General features: G+C 36.7%; 1 protein-coding gene across 4 annotated transcripts in view; it reads right to left on the reverse strand.

Moving 5' to 3' along the window:
- Positions 1–14,511, reverse strand: part of FGL1 (fibrinogen like 1) — a 58,158-nt gene that overhangs the window by 27,071 nt on the left and 16,576 nt on the right. The window contains exon 1 of one of the 4 annotated variants that reach the window (XM_079909363.1): positions 6,222–6,292. The exons of the other annotated variants lie outside the window; for them this stretch is intronic. The gene's annotated coding sequence lies outside the window, so the exon portion shown is untranslated. Of the gene's footprint in view, positions 1–6,221; positions 6,293–14,511 lie in introns of those variants that run through there. 4 annotated transcript variants of the gene reach the window in all.

The raw sequence follows: 14,511 nt of genomic DNA on the forward strand, positions 1-14,511 counted from the left end.
ATGAACTGGTTTGTAGGGCCGAAATAAAGACACAGATGTAGAGAACACAGATGTAGAGAACAAACGTATGGACACCAAGGGCGGGAAAGTGGGGCGGGGGGCGGGGGGTGGTGATGGTGTGATGAATTGGGAGATTGGGATTGACATGTATACACTAATATGTATATGATAGATAACTAATAAAAAAATAAAGTTAAAAATATCCAACATTGTAAATAAAATAACCAAAATACACAGAAGGGAGTGAAGTGCTGAGTAGATTACACAGCTAAATGGACAAAGAAATTAGATAAAACACAAGAAGACATACAATTGCTCATTACAGAAAAGTTCCAAAGAGCATTTATAGACCCATTTTTTTCAGTAAGTCATCCTTTTATACATGCATATGATAAAGTTTGTAGCAACAGTTTAGGAAAACGGATATTTTACTCTGTTATCCTAGTAGCTAGTTTTCTTTAAATTCAAGCACGTATTGTGTACCTGCTTTATGCCAGGTGCTATGTATACTAGATGCTTATACATATAGCTTATTTTAAATATATTTAATTATGTTAAAAGTATTAGCTTATATTAACATGTAGAGAAAATTAAGTTAATTATGGCATTTAAAATGTTTTCCAATGTAAAACAGACACCCTCCCCACCCCTGTTCTGTGGGCTTTTAGAGGGGATAGAAGTGGCATGACAAGAAAAATGCAAGCAAACAGAAGTATGAACAAATTGAGAAGGAAGATGAATAGGCTTGCTATCAGTATCTTCTAATTGATAAAATAATCTTGGAATTCTATTAAAAACTCATCTAGGTAGCTCTTTTTTATATGAAAGATAAAGTCAGAGCCCATTTGCAATGCAGTAGTCTCCTAAACTTTGCATTTGCTTATGTTGAGTTCATACCTACAAAATTCGCAAAATTTCAGGTTGAAATAAAAACCCTGATCCAAGACATCTGATGTTATAAACAAATACATTTTCATCCTGATCCTGGGGGTAGTTTCATGTTTCTTTTGTCTGGGAGCTCTTGGAAGGATCTGCCATTATCATCGGTCCATCTGTCAAGACTCTATTTGTAAAGAAAGAGCTTGCAGAAGAATAAATTCTCACTACAATCATGACAATTTAGGTATATATGGAATGAAGACATTTCCACCTTTCCTGTTAGGCATAGCAGTCAAACACTGCTATAGTAAGACTTATTTTCTTTAGATTTAGCTATACCAGTGGTCTAATCTTGTTCATTTAGACATAATTATATGCAATTAAGGCCTAATAAAATACAACAAATCTCTGAAAAATGTGCCTCCTTTCCTCCATCAGAATGAAAGATAGAAAAAAAATATGAGGAGAAACAAAAAAGAAAGAATCCAATTAGTTTCAATGTCTGTATTCCATAAATCCCATTGGAAAAAATATGTATATGTTGTCAATGTATCTACTGTTGTCTGTGATTTTGAGTAGTATTTCACTGTAAACTTATCACTGATCTTTTTCCTAAGAAGAGCTGAGATAGTAACTAGTGCTCTCTAAAGATAAAGAACAAAAAGCTATTTGTCTGGTTTATGAATTATATGTAGTACTTTTCTACTTGAATCATAAATATCTTCAATGTTTTCTGCTATACTGACCAGCTTCTGAATTATCTATCCTTTTTCAAAAGAGAAAAGGCAAGTACCCTTTGACTTTAATACTATCGCTAATTCTCTCAGTTAACATGTTTTTCAATACTATGTAAAATTGTGATTTAAAAAGGCTACTTTTAAAAAGAAAAATGAACAAATCTCCATACTGTGAAAACGCAGATATAACAGAAAGCAGGGACTTGAACAGATAGTTGTACACCAATGTTTACAGCAGCATTATTCGCAATAGCCAAAAGGTAGAAACAACCCAAATGTGTATTGACAGATGACTAGATGAACAGAATGACATATATATGCACAATGAAATATTAACTTGAAACTAACACAATATTGTAAATCAACTACACTTCAGAAATACAGAAAAAAACCCCAACAACAAAAAAAGTGTTAGATTCCAGTGAAGGGGGATGGAGTAGAAGGAATGAGCCCAGGGACAGCTGATTTTCATCATAAACCTCTCTGTATTATTTGACTTTCTTTAACTATGTACATTTTGATACACATTTTTAAATATCAAATTTCAAAACTTCATGATTTAATTTACATATGTAGAGGATTTTCAGACAGTGATTCCCTGACATGATTTTAAGTGTTTTTAACTGTCATTATCTAAAATTATTTTAAAATAACAACATATTACCACATACTGGGTGGCTTAAAATAACAGAAGTTTATTGTCTCACATTCTGGAGGATAGAAATATGAAGTCAAGTCAGCATGCCTATGCACCTTTCAAGAAGCTCTAAGGAAGAATCAATCCTTCCCTGCCTCTTCTAGCTTCTGGTGGTTGACAGCAATCTTTGGCATTCCTTGGCCTGTGTCAACATAACTCTACTCTCTGCCTCCATCTTCACATGGCTGTCTTCCTTTGTATGTCTCTGCGTCCAAATTTCTCTCTTAATACAAGGACCCCAGTCATTGGATTAAGGTTCCAATATGACTTATTGTAATTTGATTACATCTCCAAAGACCCTATTTCCAAATAAGGTTACACTCACAAGTAATGGGATTTAGAATTGAACATATCACTTTAGAAGACACAATTTAACCCAGTACAGGTACCCAACAAAATATTTGTTGAATGGATGAGAAGAAAAATTGTGAACCTAAGTTACAATTTTAGAACTTCCCAGTATCTGTTATTGCAATTTTATAGTTGTTTACTAGAGACTGAATTCAGTTGGTCTGCTGAATTTATTAGATGTCCCTGTCAGATTCCCTCCATCATCTCCCCACTCCCAGTGACAACTAGAAACACTTAACAAACTATGCCTTTCATAAGGTTTTTATTGATTTGCAAATAAGACATTGCAGTGTGTGATAGCTTAAAAAGAGTTACTTTTAAAAGAGATATTTGGATTTATAAAATCCCCAAAGGAAAAAAAAATAACTGAAAACTTAATACCTAAAATATTTAAAATTTGGCTCTTAATGGGCTAAAGACATTATCATAGCTATTTCATAATAAATTATTAGTTTGACTCATTTTTCAGTTGGTAATAAATATATTTCTTGAGCAAAATTACAACAGGTATGCTCCTATTTAAAACAAAATCTCATTTGTATCCTTAAGGTCATTTATTATTTAATTTTAAAATTTACCATGAAGTTCAAGTAGCAAAAAGTAAAACAAAACAAAACGAAAAAACCCTCCACATAACGGAGGTTTCTTAACATGTAATCAACTACACAGTCATAAACATATAAAGTTTTTTAATGTTACAGAAAATAAGAAGCAAGATAATTGTTTTATTATAAGCAAGCAAAAGAAAAAGATGGAAAATAGTTGTTTTTTTTAAAACACAAAAGAGATTTTTGAAGTACAAAGTATTATCCCATGAGGTTAGAACACACAATCAAAATATAATTAAAGGAAGTGAGATCATCCAGTTGAACCCTGCCAACATCTGAGGAAGCAAGGCTCAGAGAGGGCATATCATCTGCCTAAAGAAATAAAATAGACCCTCCTAGAGTAATGAAAATAAAAACAAAATTAAACAAATGGGACCTAATTAAACTTAAAAGCTTTTGCTTTTAAGCAAAGGCAACCATAAACAAGACGAAAAGACAACCCTCAGAATGGGAGAAAATATTTACAAATGAAGCAACTGACACTTATTTGTGGAATTTTAAAAAAATGATAAAATGAACTTATTTACAAAACAGAAACAGACCCACAGACATAGAAAACAAACTTATGGTTACCAAAGGGGAGAGGGGTGGGGACAAATTAGGAGCTTGGAATTAAAATATACACACTATTATATATAAAATAGATAAACAAAAAGGACCTACTGTATAGGTAGGTCCTTGTTTTATATATATCTATATATATAACTGAATCACTTTGCTATACACTTGCAACTAACACAACATTGCAAATTACACTTCAATAAAAAATTATGTTCTTATATCTATATCTGAATCTGGCTCTTGCATAAGTGAAAGTGTGTGTTAAAAGTGCTCTGGGAGGGCTTCCCTGGTGGAGCAGTGGTTAAGAATCTGCCTGCCAATGTAGGGGACACGGGTTTGAGCACTGGTCTGGGAAGATCCCACATGCCGTGGAGCAACAAAGCCCATGTGCCACAACTACTGAGCCTGTGATCTAGAGACCGCGAGCCACAACTACTGAGCCCACCTGCCACAACTACTGAAGCCCGCACGCCTAGAGCCCGTGCTCCGCAACAAGAGAAGCCACTGCAATGAGAAGTCCGTGCACCACAATGAAGAGTAGCCCCTCCTCCCTGCAACTAGAGAAAGCCCGCGCAGCAATGAAGACCCAACGCAGCCAAAAAAAAAAAAACAAAAAACAAAAAAAGTGCTCTGGGAGATGCTGGGAAATTATATTATATACAGATTGTAATGCATTATATTTGGTAGAAAATAAAGGGGCAGGAACTTCCCTGTTGGTGCAATGGTTAAGAATCTGCCTGTCAATGCAGCAGACACGGGTTCGAGCCCCGGTCCTGGAAGATCCCACATGCCGCGGAGCAACTAAGCCCGTATGCCACAACTACTGAGCCCGCATGCCACAACTACTGAAGGCCGTGTGCCTACAGCCCATGCTCTGCAACGAGAGAAGCCACTGCAATGAGAAGCCTGTACACCACAACGAAGAATAGCCCCCATTCACCACAACTAGAGAAAAGCCCGCGCGCAGCAACGAAGACCCAACGCAGCCAAAAATAAATAGATAAATAAATATATTTTAAAAAAAGAAAAGAAAGAAAATAAAGGGGCAGTGAAAAAGCTTTGGCAGGTTTCTCTTGCCATTGAATTCCCAATTCATTGCCATTAAAATAATCAAATCTGATTTTTCCCAGAGAAAGGAGGCAGCCCCTAGTCTGGCAGATCCTTAAACAATAAGGCATTTCAAAATGTTATTATATATATTTAAAAGTCATTATATTAACTCGATCATCTTTAAAATAATTCCTGAGACTATCTTAAGTCTTTTAAAATTCCCCAGTGCCTCCATTACTAATTCCAGCTATCTTCTATAATATTGAAGAAATGTTTAGGTATAAGAAACTTGCTTTGAAATTCTGATCTCCATCATTCATCATAGTAAACCATCATTAGACTGCAAACCTGGATTGTGGTGAAGTTATATCAGATTACTTCATTCCTCACTATACAACTAGTTGTATTTATTTTACAATGTTTTTGCTTTGGTCTATCTCAAAATTTTAATTATTATAAAATTAAAACAGTTTTCAAATGGCTATTCTTTGATGTACTGTATCATTTGATATAAATTGTTCTAAGTGGAAGTCCATTTTTTCCCAATAAAATCTTTGAGTTTTAATTGATTTTAGTAAATTAAATTTAAACACAAAAATTTTAAGTTTGGGACTAAAATGTTCTACAGCTGACATGTTAACTTTTAAAAACACAATTACCAAACACAAGTTCATTACTAGCATGTAATGGTAATTCAAAAATGGTTGTTTTAAGTGAGCTATTATGAAAGGATACAGATAAAAGAAATTAAAAAGAAGAAAAAGTTACTGAAGGAAGCATATTTAATAAGTTAGCATTCACAAATGGTAACGTGTAAGACATATTAATGTGTCTCATATTAATGGAAGACAGCTAAAATTACCCATAAATAGACTTAGAGACTCCTTTTGGGTTATTTTCTTCTAATTTTTTCCCTTTTTCTGGTATTGGAATATAACAGTATCTTTGTTACTTATCTCAAGAATTTATACTCAATGAAAGCTTCAAAAAGCCAAATAAGTTTGATTCCCAAAAGAAAGAAATAAAGAACATTTCTGAAGTTTTTACTTCTGAAGAGGAAATTATAACATCATCCATTTTATTTTCCATTTTGTATATTAAAACTGCAAATCTTTTTATTTACATCAAATTCTCATCCAATTCATTCAAAATGTACCAGGAATGGAAAGGAGATGTAATTCTAAATCTCTTTTCCAAGTGGCAGAAGCAGCCGTCTCTCTAATCAACCTGACCTTTCTCAAGGGCCAACAGTTGTTTTTTGAGTTATGCTTAATATCATACCTAGGAAATCAACTAGCATTACTACAATTATGTCAAATGTGCAGAGAGGTTAAATACCTTGCCTGAAGTCACAAATGAGTCAGAGACACAGCTTAGGCGAGGTCCAGCCACTCTGTCTCCCAGGCTCCTCCAACTGCATTCAGACTTTGTAATTGCTTCTCTGTTATTTGATTAGAAATAGGGACTGTGTTGATTCTGGCTTTAGTCCAGAAACAAATAGATGAGGAAATCAGTTTAACTGGAAGGAAAACTAAAAGAGGGAATTCAAGGACAAATCCCAGTACTCTGATATTTTTCTTTTTTTTCTCCTATTTGCATGAATTTTTACTAAAAATCCAATAATATATCTTTATAAAAACATATCTTTGATTTGTTAACCTCTTACTATTGTGCTCATCCACAGAATTTTTGAATTTTGACTAACTTCAATAATGTTCACTTGAAGATTAAGTAAAACCAAAGTTTGGTTGAAGCTTTGCTTTCTGGTATTAACGATAATAAAATTTTACCTATAAAGATACGGATTAGGGCTTCCCTGGTGGTGCAGTGGTTGAGAGTCTGCCTGCCGATGTAGGGTACACGGGTTCGTGCCCCGGTCCGGGAAGATCCCACATGCCGCGGAGCGGCTGGGCCTGTGAGCCATGGCCGCTGAGCCTGCGCGTGCGGAGCCTGTGCTCCGCAACAGGAGAGGCCACAACAGTGAGAGGCCCGTGTACCGCAAAAAAAAAAAAAAGATACGGATTAAAATTTCATTTCAACTACAATATGGAGAGAAGCCAAATTTTTCTTAGTTCTAAAAATGTGGTAAGTTAATAATTGTCAAGATGAAACAGTCAATTTCTTTGATCTTTAAGAAAAGCAAAAATATTCCCTGAGGTGCAAAATTGTGAAATTTATTTGTAAGCATCAATTATCCTCTGATCGAGCTGTTCCTTTTGTTTTAAACTGTAGAGGATTTTCTAATGTGTAAGATGTTAGCGCCATTAATCACATTGCACAATAGTTTCAGACTGGAAACCCAGGTTCATCATTTCTTTTTTCATTCTGATGTAACTCACGCTGTTGTTTGCTGTTTGTTCTGTGATCCCTATTTATTAACTCAGATTCCAGTAAAAAGTTGTTTTTCTCTCTGTTCTTTGTTGTTTTCTGGACTAAAGTATTGCTGGTGTTTGGCCTTCCCATTAAGCATTTTCTCATCATTCACTCAGAAATTTTCAAGTTTACTAAGGAAAAGGTAATCCTGATGATTTACTGGAAAGAAAAAGTCAACTAGGTTGAAGTGGTTTACACACATGGGATAAGTGGAAATTACACATTCACAATAATGAATTCAAGCTGCTGCTGTTAAACTTCAAAAGCAAAGGTATGGGATTATTTGGCTGATTTGATAATTGCCTCTGGTAAAATGCAGTATTTTGAAATACAGACCTATTTTTTTGCTCCTTGTATCCTTTTTGCCTCCTTCCCATTCAAGCATTTAGTAAACCCTGAGCTCACTTCCTCAGAGGAGGGACCTATAACTGTATGTCCCAGTAACAGCAGCTATCACACGTGGCACCCTTATGTACCAGACGTGGTAAATATACTAACTCATTCAGCGCCAACAGCCCCATCAGTGGGTACTGTTACTATCCCCATTTCACAAATGAGGAAACCAAGGCACAGAGGTTTAAGTAACTTGCCCAAGGTCAAGTTACAATGAGCAAGAGGTAGAGCTAGGATTCAAAGGCAGACTGGCTCAGAATCTGTGCTCTTTACCGTTAAAGATGATCAATGCTATCTGTCAAGGATGCGAGCAGCACCATGGCCTCAGGAGAAACCTGGGAAAAGCTAATCAGACGATAAGGACAGAATCTAGGGTCAATGTTCTGTGAAGGCGTGTCAGAACCTGAACTTTTTGGGAGGAATGTTAGTACTGTAGACCATGGATGCATTGTCAGAGCATCAGGAAATGTCAGATTTGTGACCTTGCACAATTGTACCAAAGCTATGAAATGAGAATGAGACCTCAGCTCAGTGGCTGACAGAAGTATGAGAAAACAACGAGACAAGAAGGGCAGGTGAGATCCAGTGTTTGAGGAGATGGACCAGAAACAGAATGGTTGGGATGCATACTGTAAGGCATGGCTGCTTTTTTTTTCTTTCTTTCTTTCTTTTTAAAAAATTGAAGTATAGTTGCTGTACAATATTATATGTTATAGGTGTACAATATAGTGATTCACAATTTTTAAAGGTTATACACCAGTTACAATTATAAAATATGTGCCATAGTCCCCATGTTGTACAGTATATCCTTATAGCTTATTTTATACCTAATAGTTTGTACCTCTTACCCCCCTATCCAATATTGCCCCACCCTCTTCCCTCTCCCCACTGGTAACCACTTGTTTGTTCTCTACATCTGTGAGTCTGCTTCTTTTTTGTTATATCACTAGTTTGTTGTATTTTTTAGATTCTATGTATAAGTGATATCATACAGTATTTGTCTTTCTCAGTCTGATTTATTACACTTAGCATACAGGGCTCAGCTTCTCAAAGGGGCTTCACTGAGCAGAACAGTGAGCTCATTAGGCTTACATCTTAAATTAGCTTGTCTAGAAGTTGGATTTTACACATTTACCCTAAGTGATTATTTTCTGGAGAACAGACTCATACTTAACAGTTTCTCAAGGGATATATAAAACAGAAAAGTGAACTTATTAATTTAGGAAAAGAGAATTGCTTGGTAAGCTAACCTGTTTAGGAATTTGCATAGAGGACTTCCTCATGGTGGACAAAATTGCCCCAGAGCAAATCAAGCAAAAGGAATTTTGATGAACAAAGAACATGAATAAAGAGCATTGGACTTAGAGGCTTTTTTTTTTCAAAGTAAAGTAATTAGATAAACTTTTCTTCTCTGACCCAAGAATGAGCACCGACGAATTTTTTCCTTCTCCTTTTGGAAGACCATATTCAGAGAAGCTTCTCAATTAATACATCAGTTATAACACAGTTGTCATCCAAACCCTCTGGACTATATATTGTGTCTGCCCCTTACCTGATACCTGACCCAGTCCCAAGAGGAAGGTTGAATTCCAGGTCTCCCCAACTCCAGTCCGCTCCTGCCTGCAGCAGTGAACCTGTCTGTTCTCAGCCCCATCATGAACTAGACAACAGATCGTATATCCTTTAGTGTATTCTACCAGCAAACATTTCTGACAGTTATATTTTCCAACCTTGACTCCCAATGAAGGGGGAGATACCTTTTATGGGACTTATAAAATCCTGTGCTCTGAATACTGTGATCACATTTTAAACTTAAAAATGTGACTTTTATCAAAATATTTAGGATGGAACATATTTTAAATACCAAGGAAAGAGGTTAACAAGACTAGTCTTCGTTTCAGGCAACTAACAGAGCTTCCTCAGGTGGAGGTTATGAAACTCCTAAATATATAAACTTCCTATAATGTTGGTTTAGATATCATCTCATAGGGAGTCCTGAAAGGATATAAAACATTCTCATGTAGCATAAGTCTGAGAAATTACTATGGAAAAGCACTTTAAAATTAGTGAGACTAAACCAATTTCACTAGTGAGTCACCCTACCTATTCCTATTGTCTATGTAACTAGTAAAAGTTTAAATTAATAGATGCTCAATAAACGGGTCCTGAATTAATTACTCCACGTCATGTCAATATGAATGGTATGGTCAAGGGAATAAAAGCGTTTTACTGAAGACTGAGAGAACTGCATTAATTTCCAAGCTCTGTCATGGCTCATTATATGCTCCTGAGCAAGTCATTGCTCCTCTCTGAAGCTCAGTCTTCTCATCTGTGAAAAAAGCTATTGGATCTAATGGTCCCTACGATCCACTCCCACTTTTAAATTCTTCTTTTTTGATTATTTATTATTATCTACAAGAAACCTTCCTAGAACATATTATGAAAGAGGATTAAAATTTTATATCAAAGTTAGGAAAGTTCATGGATAACTAGGCAACGCTGGTGAGTATGTGTAACGGATGAGTAAACTAGGTTGGAACTGAGACTTCGGTAAAGAGTCCTGTGGAATTAGGGATCCCTTTCATAGTTCCTCTGGGGCTCAAAACAGATAATCACAAAGCTGCTGTAATTATCCAGTTGGAAAATCTATATTATTACCTAAAAAATCTAGTTGCTTTGCTCTGTTCCTGGCCAACTCCTAGAGTTCTGGGACCATGGTGGTCTTGAAATGCTGCTGTTACTACCAGGCAGATTTCAAAATGTAAGTGGTGGTTGTAGGAAAAGGCCACTTTCTCCTTCCCTAACCTAATCTAGACTTGGACACAAGCCCCTTCCCTGAAACCCCAACAAAAGCATTTGATAAGCTGTGAAGTTTGCAAAGCTTCTGAAACTTTGGGGATAATAGAAAGAAATTACAATGCAGAGAAGGAAAATGTAAACAGGAATTTTAGCTATGAGTATTCTCTTCTCCATAGAGGTGCCCCATGGGCACCCTTATCAATGGACCCAAACTATTGACATGTTGAAGGAATTACATAATCCTCCATGTAGAGAATGTCCTTGGTCATATCCTACCCTTAATTCCTCTCTTGCTTTATAAGAAGGGAAAAAATTTCTACATCCCCAGCCAATAAAGTACTAACCACTACTGATTCTATACCTACAATTAAGATACAATTTATAGATTATGCAGAAAAATTTTGCTTTTTTTCCCATAAAGTTTCCATTTCAGAATATAATCTGTGCTATATTTTGCATAATAAAAGCGCATTAAAGTATCACCCACCAAGAAAAAGAAAAGTTTTCTCCAAAGATAAATAATGGCCCTGCTCCTAGCTAAACAAAAAAATTGTCACCAAAATCTTCTTGTTAAATATGGTGGATTGACCACACATTTAAAAATGTGCTTCCTCCTCAAATCCCTTTAAGATGACAGCAAAGAAATAGAAAGGCATAAACCTACAATGTCAAAGCAAACAGGAATGATATGTGAAGAGATAAGAGATTACAACAACTTATTGGAAGAGATTTTAGAGGAACCACAAAATTCAAGAGTGACTGTCAAGGCTGAAAATAAGGGGATTGGTAAAATAATATAAAAAGTGTAGCTGGACCCTATAGCCTCCTCCCCAGCCCATGTAACTCCTACCCTCTTTATTCATATACTACCTACCACTTGCCCATTTTTTATTCCTAAAAGAATTTGATCTGGACCTTATTTTCATTTGAGGATAGCAGGAATGTTGAAAGGTAGGAGCCACAAACAGAGAAGTTAAAATAAAGCATGTATAGAAAAAGTACAACCAGGCACCTCTTTCAAACAAGATTGCTGTCAGGCAGGTTTGTATTTCCTAGCAGGAGACAGGGTTCTTCTCGGGAGAAATGGAAGGGCCCCACAGGAAAAAAAATTAAGGATACTAAAATATAATGCAACCTCCACAGATATGCCAGTTCACCACCTAACCATATATTGAATCTCACCAGTCCACAAACTCTACCCATGAACATTAAGCTAGCTTTCTGTTAGCTTTGTCGGTGCCTCACATAGATATAACCAAGGGTCACCAGACATTTGAAGAATGTCTCCAGTATGAAAAACAGAGATAAAAACAAGGGGAGAAAAAAATAAAAATGGAACCCAGGGAATACAGAATACTGGGGGCCAGGCAGTGTTCTAGATGCTGGGGAAACTGTAATGAACAAAACAGACAAAAGTCTCTCCCCTCATAGAGCTTACATTCTAGCAGAAAGGTGGAAGTAAACATTAAATGAAATAAATAAATAGATTTGTTAGAAAGTGATGTCTGCCATATACTGTGAAGAAAAATAAGTCAGTGGAGAGGCTTAGTGAGTGGGTGGGGGAAAGAGAGGCAAATTTAGATAGACTGGGCCAGGGAAGGCTTTATTGAGACGACATTTGAGCAAAGACTTGAAGGAGAGAAGAAAGTAAATCATGGGGATATCTGGGGACAGAGGGAGGAAGGAAGAAGTCCAGGCAGAGAGACTAGCTAGTGCAAAGGCTATGAGACTGAAGTGTGTCTGAATGTCTGAGGAATAGCTAGGAAGCAAGCAGTCGATGTGTTCAGAGAGATAACAGAGATCAGATTACAGACAGACTACTAGTCTGTTGAAAGGAATGGGACTTTTACTCTGAGTGATGGGCAAGCCCCTGAGGTAATTTTGAACCAAGAAATAATACAATGTGACCTACATTGGGGGGCACAAGAGTGGAGGTAGAGAGACCGGTAAGAGACTAGAGGAATACTCCAGGCAAGAAATGATGGCAGGTCAGAACAGGATGCTAATAGTGGAGGTGAAGAGGAATGGATATAATTTCAAAGTAGAAGAATGATTTCCTGACAGATTGAATGCGAGTTGTGAGAGAAAAAAAGAAGTCAAAGATGACTTCAAGGTTTTTGGTCTTAGCAACCTGAAAGATGGACATGTCAATAAGCTGAGGTGGGGAAGAATGAAAGAATAACAATTTGGAGCAAGGAGGAGAGATGAAGAACTCTATTTTGGAAACGGTAAGTTTGAGATGACTGTTAAACATGCAAGGAAAATGTGAAGAAGGCAGTTGGATTACAGAGTCTACAGTTAGGGGAAAATATATATTTTAAAGTCAGTACCATAAAGAATGGTATTTAAAGTTATAAGAATGAGGACAGCAAGGATGTAGTACAGATTCAGAAGGGAAGAGGTAAAAATACCGAGCCCTGGGGTAAACCAATGTTAAGAAGCTGGGGAGATGAGGCACAAAGAGCAAGAATAGTAGAAAGGAGTTGTCAGTGGGGTAGGAGGAAAACCAGGAATGAGCGACATCCTAGGAACCAGGTGAGAAGATGCTTCAAGGAAAAGGGAGTCATTCATGTGTCTAGCAGATAAAGTAACAGGAGGACTGAGAACTGATCCTTGGATGAAGAAACATGAAGGTCCTTGGAGACTGTGACAAGGTCAGTTTCAGTGGAATGGTGGAGTGAAAGCCTGGTCAGAGTGAGTTTAAGAGAGAATGGGAGGGGATAAATTGGACATAGCTAAAAAGAAGTGCAACTGCTATAATGGGAAGTAAAGAAAAGGTTTTGTTTTATTTTTTAAGATGGGAGATGTCTGCAGAAGAAAACTTCCAAACTATATTTAGTATTATCAGAAAAGTAAGAAACAATAATGGAATGCTGTTATTTTTATTTAAAAAGGAACAATTAACACAAAAAGCTCAAAGAAATTAAATGAAATCGTCAAAATTAAACAAACTTCACTGAGTGGATTAGAATATATATTCAAGGAAACCTCCCAGAAAGTAGAATAAAATAGGAGAGAAAAGATAAGAAAATTAGAGGTATAATTTTAGGAAGTCAAGCATGTACCTAACAGAACTTTCAAAGAGGAGATAGAACAAAATGGAGAGTGAATTAACAAAGAAACAATAGAAAAATAATTCCCAGAACTGAAAGAGTTGAAGTTGAGTTTATTTAGTGTCCAGCACAATGACCTTTAAAAACAAGACAAAAAACACCCACCCCTTGGGCAAATCATGATAAAATTTTGAATAGCAGTGTTAGTGAAAAGCTGCACAAAGCTTTCAGAAGTGAAATCACATAAAAAGTACTGAGACTCAGAATGGCATCATGCTTCTCCACAGAAAGAATGCCTTAAAAGTTCTGAGGGAATTTATATTTTCCAAATCAGGACTCTACACTGCCAAGCTAGCAATCAAGTGTGAAGTGTGAATAAAGCCATTTCAGACGTGCAAGAACTAAAAAACCAAAAACGAAAACAGCAAACAAAAAACTACCTTAACATAGCCTTTCTGAGAAAGAGTCTGACAATACGATCTAGAAAAATAAGGGCGAATGAAGATCGATACATCAGAAGACAAGGAAAAGGAACCAAGAAAAAGGGTTCATTTCCCGGAAAGCCCTTTCCCTTGCCAGAGTTGGGATTCTTGTGGGCGATTTGGAGGGCAGAAATGAAGCGGCAGGCTTTTTAGCTCTCACATGCTGTTGCCTATCTGTTGGCTCATCTCGCTGGCATAAGATCTCTGCCAGGCCTGCAGCTGCCCCGCCTCCCCTGGATCTTCCTTCAACACATGACAATGGCTTCAGCTTCTACAGGAAAGCCACAACAGCCAGGTCAGAGGCAACAAGAACTGACAGAGCTTGCAGTCCGTCCTCATGGGCTCCAGCTCCTGCTTCCCTTACTTACAGCCATCTACCCTTTTCACTCACCTACCCTCCATCCTTCGAACTCCTCCGGCATCTTATCTTAAGAAAAGGGCCTTTGAGAGACACACAATAGCCTAAGGTCATTCCTTATATATCCTAGAGGCTCTGCTTCTCTGATTGAACTCTGTTATATACAGGAT

This window comes from Stenella coeruleoalba (assembly GCF_951394435.1).
Source record: "Stenella coeruleoalba genome assembly, chromosome: 21".
NCBI lineage: Eukaryota > Metazoa > Chordata > Mammalia > Artiodactyla > Delphinidae > Stenella > Stenella coeruleoalba.